The 9,687-nt window shown below is 42.2% G+C and overlaps 1 protein-coding gene across 1 annotated transcript in view; it reads right to left on the minus strand.

Annotated features, from left to right (window-relative positions):
- Window positions 1–8,785, minus strand: part of pld2 (phospholipase D2) — a 171,093-nt gene extending 162,308 nt beyond the window's left edge. The window contains exon 1 of the mRNA XM_084319773.1: window positions 8,631–8,785. The gene's annotated coding sequence lies outside the window, so the exon portion shown is untranslated. The remainder of the gene's footprint in view (window positions 1–8,630) is intronic.
- Window positions 8,786–9,687: the final 902 nt, after the last annotated feature.

Raw genomic sequence — 9,687 nt, forward strand, 5'->3', positions numbered from 1 at the left:
GCTCCTTGGCTCTCTCCGATATGTCCATGGTTGTTACTGTGGTGGCGACAATATTTCCTTTTACTCTGTTGGGTGGATATGATTTAAACCTGGTGAGAGATTTTGTGCCAACCACACCAGAATTTGGATCCTGTATGTCACCAAACAGAGGGTCAGAAAGAATACTGACGCGTCGCTCCACAAACCTGATCATATCACCGAAGTGAGCTCTTTCCTGTGTATTTTCCATTATGCCATGAGCCGTACTCCTCCATTGCTCCCTCATCTTGAATGGCAATTTTGATATAATGGCCCTCATGTTGACAGGCATGTCCAACTCCTGCATGTACTGAAGCTCCTCCATTGCATTGCAGCAGCCACGCAAGAATAAGGAGTAGGCTTGAAGTGCCTTGACATCCTCAGATTTTATTGTTTGCCATGCCAAGGCCTTTTGCATGTAGGCACTTCCTATTTTGTACTGGTTTCCAAAGTGTTCTTTAAGAAGACCCTTTGCCACTGCGTAACCACGCTCAGGAGCCATATGCTGGCAGCTACGCACCAATTCCTGTGGCTGTCCTCTTGTGAACTGCTCCAGATAATACAAAGCATCAGCGTCTGTTGCCTTTTCCTCCACTCCTTGTTCAAATGCTTTGATGAATGTTCTGTATTGGAGAGGGTCACCTTCAAATGTTGGGATATTTCGTGGTGGCAGAGACCTGGAATGCTGTTGCTGCACCAGAGCAGCAGTTATCTCATTTTGCCTCTCCATGATGGTAAGCATGTTTGCAGGTTGGTTTGAATTGATTTGCACATTGTCAGTTGTTCCCATTCTGCTTTCCTGTTCCTTGTGGTTGTGATTATATTGGCGGTTAGCAGCAGTGCTATGCCATTGACCACGTTCCTTTGGTCTCACATCCACAGGCTTGTTTGGTGGTATTGACAATTGTGTCAATTTACTTCGTTGTGTTAATGTCCCAGGTTGGTATTCCCTTGCAACAGGATTTAGCTTGTGGTGTTCCCTTTCAAAATAGGAATTCATTGCATTTGAAGGTGCACGAGATGAACGCTTACTTTCAGAGGAGTGCAACACGGCCAACCTTGCAGTGCTTGCAGCCAATGCAGTGTCCACCTCTAGTTGTTCCTTTTTTCTTTTCAACTTTAGTTCCTGCTCCTTCAACTGATGCTCCTGCTCCTCCAAAGCATGTTTTTCTTTTAGAGAATCAGCACGAGCGAGAAGTGCAGCTCTATCGGCTTCAGCTAAAATCTTGGCAGATGACCTGCTACTTGTTTTTGAGTATTTGCTCACAATGTTTGACACACTGTCATTTGGAGCAATACCATCATCCATTAAATGCAAATCACCTTCAGTTGTTTTACCATCATATACATTCGTTATACCTTCAATATTTGAAACCCACAGTTTTGCATTTGAAATACACTCATTGATTGACAACATTTTTGCTTTAAACCAGGTGTCTTGTTCTTCTTTTTCATCATGTAACGTATAACCCAACAGAAGATTGTCATGTATGCATTTCGACCTCATAACACACCTGATTCAAATCTGTAAGAGCATTCTCTACTTTTTCCTTCTCATTATTTAACATGAAACCAAGAATTGAATCTTTTATCTTGGCTGCCATGTTAAATTTACGTTTTCTGCTGGCAACCAATTTGCCACAATGTTCTGCAACAGCCTTGGCAGTCATTTTAACGACACGTTTCCCAGTGACGTCACCGCTAACAGCGGAGCGCGCTGTGGTCTCCATGGAAACGTGTGATGCCGTTTTGCGCGTCGCCATGTTATTAGATTGTCTGAATTAAAACGAGACGGCTGGTGACGAGTCGCGCAACATAGTCACTACAAAAAAGGTCCGCGTAGTCAAGTGTTATTCCTCTTCAGCAACCATGGATTTACGCTCAACCCCAAGTTATGTGTGCACACAATTTTACATGGCCATGTATTTATATAGCGCTATTCACATACCTCCTTGCGTTGGGTACCATGATGTCGCCTCACGGATCAGTACTCGCGGTCCAGTACTGATCCTCAGCCACTTCGGGTCAGCACCGGTGTCTTCCTCCTCCACGAACGGCTGCAGGCGGATCCGCGATGCAGCAGCAACAGTAGAATCCTCTTCCTCCACACAACAACAGCAGCAGCAGCAGCTCCTCGCCTTCCTCCGGTGGAGATTCTCCGACGTCCCCTAACGCATCGAATCTTCCCCAGTCTCCAAGCAAGAGTCCAACTGGTGCGCGGTTTTTGACTAATATTAAAGGAGCTCCCGTCTTATACGGAGCTACTGAGAAATCTTGATCCCCAGTTAGACTGGCTGACGCGCCGTTATATTCCTGGTCTCATACCAAACAGTCCTTGTCCCAATGACACAATGCAGGCAGCTTTCTTGGAAAATGATATTTATTTGCTTCACCGTGCAAACAGAATATCCTTGTTTTTTGTTCCTTAAACTGATTAAATGATAATGAATATGATACCTAATTGGATACAAACATTTCGACCTGAGACCTGCGTCGTACGTGCGGTCAAAAACCATTGCCTTTTCCGGGTCAAAACTCCTCCTCCTACAGGTGTACCTGACGCTTATATAAAAGAAGCGCCACCCCCTGGTCACATAAATCCATTGCACATTAAGTCCATTTTGGCCGTTACAATATATATGGCGGCAGGTGCGAACAGTAGCTGTTCGTTCATCCAGTCATGTAGTGAGAAGCAGTTCGTCTAACAGAGCGTTGAGAACCACGTGCGAAGTGAATAGTAAAAGTGTCAGATTTAATGCAGTAACGTCAAGTTCGACTTAGCTTAATGTGAAGTAAAGAGTCGTTAATTATTGTGTATCGTGCCAACAGCAGTTCGTTCGTGTGCAGCATTACCCAGCAGTTCGTTCGTTTAGCTAGTGGACCTTAGCCAGGGTGCGTGGACTAAATACATTGGTGCCAGTACCCGAGGAGGCCTAGTCGGAGAACCTACTGGACATGTGCACATTGGAACCGACGGCGGCGATTGCAGAACCAGTATTGGTTGGATTATATTGATTGTGGAACGTACCCTTGGAGAAGAGCATCGTTAATCTCCACTGTCGTTTGGATTTAACCACCTTGAGGATCTACATTCGGGCTGGCCTCATGGACCGAGGCTAGCTGGCTATCATCATTGCTATCGTGCAATTGGATTACAGTTATTGCTTTTGATGCTGAGCTTTGGATTACAAGGACTGGATTCTGTACGTGAACCCCCTTCTTCTTCAATTGATCAGACTGAGTATCCGAACATTCCTCTCTCCTCCAGAGCTTACAACTCTGGGAGGAACCCATTGTCTCCAGCGGTACCAGCCTTTCCCCTTATAATTGCCATCCTACGCCAGGCGGTGTTAGCCTAGTACCCCATCGTAGGAATTATTCTATTCCCACTGACTTCTGCTACTGACTGACTTATGCATATTCTTCGCCATACAAGCGCGACCCTAATTCTCATATCTGTACATTTACTGCATAATAATAAATACCCTCAATGATATTTCTTTGTCCCGTGCCGTGTTATTATGAGTGTCTGCCATATTTAGATGTACTGTCTGGCCAGTAATACTAAGTACATAACTAGCAGTGGTTTAATCTATCACAATCTTTAATACAGTCAGGGTTTTGTAACCCCTCAGTTACAAGTATGTTGTCCCTTCCAAAGGAGAAAAAGGACCATTGTTTTTGTCAATGACTTCCATTTGTTTTGAAAACAGTGGTTTCTATGGGGAATGCTTGTACTGACAACAATATAAGAATATTTGCATACATGGGCGTGGCTGGGGCTATTTAAAACATTTAAACAACAGTTCACGTACCCTTTCTGCAAAAGTACATTTTAAAATCTATATACAGTATATACGGCACATTAACACAGCTTGGGTAATTTTACTAATTTATTTGACTAACGGCAATATCAGTCTCCTTAAACAGTAATATTATTACTAGTTGTAATTTGTTATTGTATGTGTCAAAAGGTTCACTCTGTCACGTCCTTGGACTCCTTCATGACAGCCCTGAAAACCCACCTGTTCATGAAGGTTCTACGGCCTCTTAAAATGCTTAAAAGCCTCAAGCATGCTTAAAAGCCTCAATTGCTGCCATGGTAATTGATCCCAAACTCAAGATTCAAAAGCTCTCAATTACAAGCACTAGCTCTACTTTGCACACATGAGGAATGAAGATTAAATTACTCGCTGATCATTACTACTGAAGCTTCAAGGCCCAAGACGTGGTAATCAGAACAGGCCTGTGATCACTCCAATCCAATTTCTCCATGTTTATTATGTCTATTAAACTACAGAAAATAGCTATTAGAATAATAAACAGATCTAGTTACCTTGAATCGACAAATCCAATATTCATAATAAAAATTCACATTAAAATGTGTAGATAGATATGGTGTACAAAAAAACCTTGGATTTTTTTTTTCGTGCTAAGCGTAAAAGCCTACCAGTTTGTATTCAATATCTCTTTCAACCAAGAGAAAGAAAGTATTATTTAAGAGGGTTATGTATTCTTAAAATATGTAAAAAGGTAAGAACTAATGTAAAAGCTAGATGTGTTTGAATTTTGGGAGTTAAATGATGGAATAGCCTTAGTGACGGGTTGAAGTTGTGTACTTCTCAGGGGAGATTTAAAAAAGCCTTGAAGGATAAAATAATTCAGAAGTACAGTTTTGAGTAAAACATCAAACATTGCAGCATATTTTAAGTTTTTCTTTCTTATATTAAAATATATTTAGTTTTTAAGAATTTGTAAAGGATAGGCAAAAATAAGCATGTGCTTCAGCCTATTCCTTTTTTTCGGTCGTTGATTTTGGATTTTGTGTGTGAGCTTGCCTTGAATATGTACATTTGTGATTTTTTTTTCTTTTTTTCTTTTCTTTTTGTAGGTCCACACGGGTGTGTTTGATTTGTCTGTAAACAAGACCGAAAAATAAACGTCATTCATTCATGTTACTTGCGTGCAATTTCCAGCATGTGATCTGTTAGTATGTGTGAAATTGATTTGTATGCAGGGCTGCAACTAATGACTATTTTGGTAGTCGACTAATCTGTCGATAATTTTTTCGATTAGTCGACTAATCGAAAAACAATTATATACATTTTTTATTTAATTTTTTTTGCACTCCTGCAGACCAGATGCACCGCTGTGGGGTATCCGAGTGTCTCCTCCGCTCAGTAGTGAGCACGCAGACAGCCAGACTAAAGACACGCTGTCCGCCTCTGTTCAACAGGCTAGTGCTAGCGACTACTGTGCTAGCAAATGACTGGTTGTGTGCCTCTGTACAGAGTCCCTTCGGCACAGACCCTAGCTAAATGTCCTCCGGTCTGTGCTATATATCGTCTGATATGTCCAGTACAGAGCAGCTAGCAACGCATGAGCATCGGGCTACGTTAGATATTAGCTCCGAGCTAGCTAGCTAGCTTATGCTAACTGCTAACGATAATGGGAAATACTATAGTTAGCTGTAATCCGCTAATCCCTGATGTTTACTAAACATCTAATTAGCTGATTACTAAAACTCACACTCTCTTGGTGGAATAATGTCTGCGTGGTAAGCAGCTTTACATCCCTGGTCAAAATATACGTGACCTTAACGTTGGATGCACTTCTCGTTCTCCATACAAGTCTGGGCAAGTTCAACAATAGAGGAAGTGATGCACTGGCGCTAAAACACTTCGGCCCAGTAGATGGCAGCACTGTCACATAACATGAGATGCCAACAGTAGGCAGACGGTGTAAACAGTATAGACCACTACACTTCCGCGTTACATTGAAATCGGGGAGGAGATTGCGGGGGGGGGGGGGGGGGGGGGGGCAAATGAATGAATGTGGATGAGAGCCTTGACATTAAGTGATTGCAGATACGGCTGTGGGGGTGCTAGAGACATGATCGAATAGACTTGTATGCGCCTGAATCTCCTGAACACGGCGTGAGACATTCCTAATCGATCAGAACTAAATTGGCAGCGAAAAGGACAGTTTTTAAGCATCGATTCCCCATGCACATGCGCAGATTGGCCACGGAGTGTGACGCAAGTAACGCACATCCACCCTGGAATGTTCCATTAGAGGGGGTGTTGTGTTGTGTGCATGGGGAATCGATGCTTAAAAACGGTATTTTTTTTCGCTGCCAATTTAGTTCTGATCGATTAGGAATGTCTCGCGCCGTGTTAGATCTTAGGTCTATTTCTACCTAACTGCAGACCCTTCAGCACAATATGTATATAATATGGTGCCCATACTGCACCCCATCAACAGTAGCTCCAACAGTAGTACGATGTACATACTGGTACATGTATGCAGATCAAACTTGGATTCTGGATGCAGTCAATGGTTTTAAACGTTTAATTAATGCAAAATTGCAGCATGTCTAACATCATAGTTGAGACCCACGTCTCAATGGACCCTCTACCAGTGGGACTACTGTTGTACGCTTGTACTGTATTACAGTTCAAAGTAACTACACTCAGAAAACAGCTAGCATACCCTGCGCTCTGATGAAATGTGTGGGGGACTGTGTATGTAACTAAGAGGGATAGGCGAAAAGACACATTTCAATTGCCTTGTGTACATTGACAATAAAGTAATCTTCTTTCTGTCTACAGCCTTCCGGCTGTGGAACTCTCTGCCCAGGGCCATCCAAAACTCCCCCACTATTGCTGTCTTCAAGAGGGGTGTGAAGCGACATCTGCAACAATAGGTTGCAGAGGGTGCTTGGCCACCACTCTTGAAGAACAGGAACATGACATGCTGAAATGAGGCTCTTTCAGAAAATTGTGTTGTCTATTTTATCTACTTGTTGTATCTATTTTATCTTCTTAACTCTTTCTTTGTGATTTATTGTATTTTTCTTGGGACCATGTTGGAAACAAGTCGACAGACTTTCACATGTTATCCTTGTACCCCTTGTTTTTATACTATTGTATAAATTGTATGTACTAAATAAAAATCAAATCAAATCAAATCTTCTTCTTCCATATCGCCCAGCCCTAATGCAGGTTCCTCCATGCGCAGCCTCTAATGAAACTGGTCGCTCTTTGACAACAAAACCCACACAAATGAGATTCCCACTGAGAATCACAAATTCCCATGAAGAATGTCCCATTTTGAAAATGACTAGAATTGTGCAACACTATTTAAAAACTGGAATCTATCTATCTTATTCATACTAGTATTTTAACAAAGTGTACTGCCAACCAATACAGGGCAATGCCACACAGCTTATTGGGCACAGGTGTCATTTAATGATAATCACATGTTTGTTAGTTGATTACAATTACCTGTTTGCTGACCAATATTTCTGTGATGGAATACTATGAATATTGATTTTTCTTTTTTAGGGGGGGGGGGGGGGTAGGACTGGGGTGGGTGCTCAAGGTCAGCAGCAGGTTCCACATACAGTACACATACATCAGAGAGCTGGGACCCTAAGGAATCATTTGAGATGCAGCTCAATGCTATGTCAGTCATTTATATATTAATAGGCAATAAGCATAGCAATATCGCCTATTCAAGTTATGAAAGATCTGAGTAATGTGAAGAATGGCCATTCCCACGCTCAATTATGTGTCATAAATTGCTGCATTTTCGATTAATATTGGTTTCACAGATTTGGTGCAAAACCAAAAAAAAATTACCGCTTGAAAAAATCCCTTCAAAATACCATGCCAAGACCTTGAAGAAGACACTGGAAAATGTCATACAGTGATATTTATTTTTATTTTTAATTGACATTTGGAGACAATTGGTTTGTAAGCACTTTCTTCCTGAAAATTACTCAGCAAGTCCCACTTATTGTCAGTTCTCTGGTTTCTGGTTGTAACGTGCCATTAGGCTGTGATTATACAAGAGGTCACAATAGGTCCGTTTATACAGTGAGGTCAAGTTTCCAAAAATGTTGTCACTACATCAACTGTAAAGGGGAGACTCTTGTGGTTCCATTTAACCCATTTTCATTCAAATACTCTTAGGTCAGAGGTCAAGGTACCCATTTGAAAATGTCCATGCCCCTTTTAATCTAATCTAATAATCTGAAAGAAATCTTGTTTGCCTTTAATAATAATGTAGTTGGGATTTCCTGTGAAAAGCTTTTTTTTTTGCATACAAATCGCATGCATACAGATCGGTTGATGAATATGCGATGTTTTTCTGTGACCACTGAGAGGTGTTACACCAGGCTATTCCAAGTTCAGACGACTATAACCTCTTTATTACAATTTACACCACTAGACGCCTTCATGAAACACAGGCCAGCTGACACTGACTGATGTCCGCCAGCACCCAGTAGCCCTAAAAATCTATTTAACTTCAGGCTAATTTTCCCAGAGAAAATTTTCCCATGGCTGAAGGCGAAGTTTTCACTTCTCAACCATTACAGAAAAAAGGCATATTTGGTCTCCACCCTTCCTCTTCCAATCCCGGAGCACTGCATTCCAGTACGAGATTACATACTTTGCAGAAGGGGTGGGGTATATATAACTATTTTAAAATAGTCGACTTGATAACAAAACACGGCGTTGGATCTATTGCAGTGAAATCAGACAACCTTTAAAAGTAAACAGACTGGAGTATAATCGCTGTGCTGAGCCTGTCTGGGTTCTACTTACTTTGAGTTCAAGGCGGACGACTCAGACAGCTACCATCATTCCACATGCGTCTCCATGTGAGCAAACGTTCATCATAGTTCAGCTATTAAAGAGGCGACATTTGCATCGGGTCCATTACGTCCTGGGATGTTTCTCTAGAGGTGTAGGGAGACTGTGAGAGATGCACATTTTCAAGCCCCTCCCATTTGGAACGACGCACAAAAAACGCCGACAAAAGTCACTAGAGGCAATAGTATCCATCTGCAGAACGTCAGCCCAGCACTCTCAGTCCCCATGCTGTCAGGCCCCGCGCTGTCAGGCCCCTCAGGAATTTGGGTCACGAGCAGTGGTGCAGTCGTAATATGGGAACTGCCCGGACGGGTGGGCAGTGGTGCAGTCGTAATATGGGAACTGGTAACACGCCACGTCACGTGCACGTGCGCGCACGCGCGTGCGGGTACGTGCATGCGCACAGAACAGATTTTTTTATTTTTATTTTTTTGAAATAGAGAAGCTGAAAAAGGTAGCAGGATGTAGCCTTCAATATATAAAGAAATTATATTGTCAACAGATATGGTTGAAAAACAAACAATGTTTTAAATGTAATAGTAGTTACAATTTCTTTAATTGAATCAACTTAAAGCCCAACATCCAGGTTAAACCCTACTGATCAATTATGGGTAGTTTACATCATTGGTATATAATTTCATTATTTATTTTTTTCCATTTGACACCGGAAATGCCACTCCGAAATAGTTAAAAAGGTCCACGCACGAATAACATGCACGCGCGAATCAAAAAAGCTTATCAAACGCCGACGTCACTACAGGTGCATATTAATGAGCCGAATCTAAAAGCTTATCAGACTCTAGCACGGCCGTGACGTCACTTCAGGAAACGTATGCCTTGCCCGTCCGGGTCATAGTACTACTCGATATATGGCGCTGGCTAACGTTAGCATTATGTCTACTGTCGTGAACCATTTGAGATCGGGGCATGTAGATCAATGGTGGCCCACTCGGTGCATCACAGTTAGCCTATAGCTCCGCCGTCCCTGCGGGTGGTTCTCTCCTCTTTG

The sequence above is a fragment of the Notolepis coatsorum genome (assembly GCF_963971535.1).
Source record: "Notolepis coatsorum genome assembly, chromosome: 8".
Taxonomy (NCBI): Eukaryota; Metazoa; Chordata; class Actinopteri; order Aulopiformes; family Paralepididae; genus Notolepis; species Notolepis coatsorum.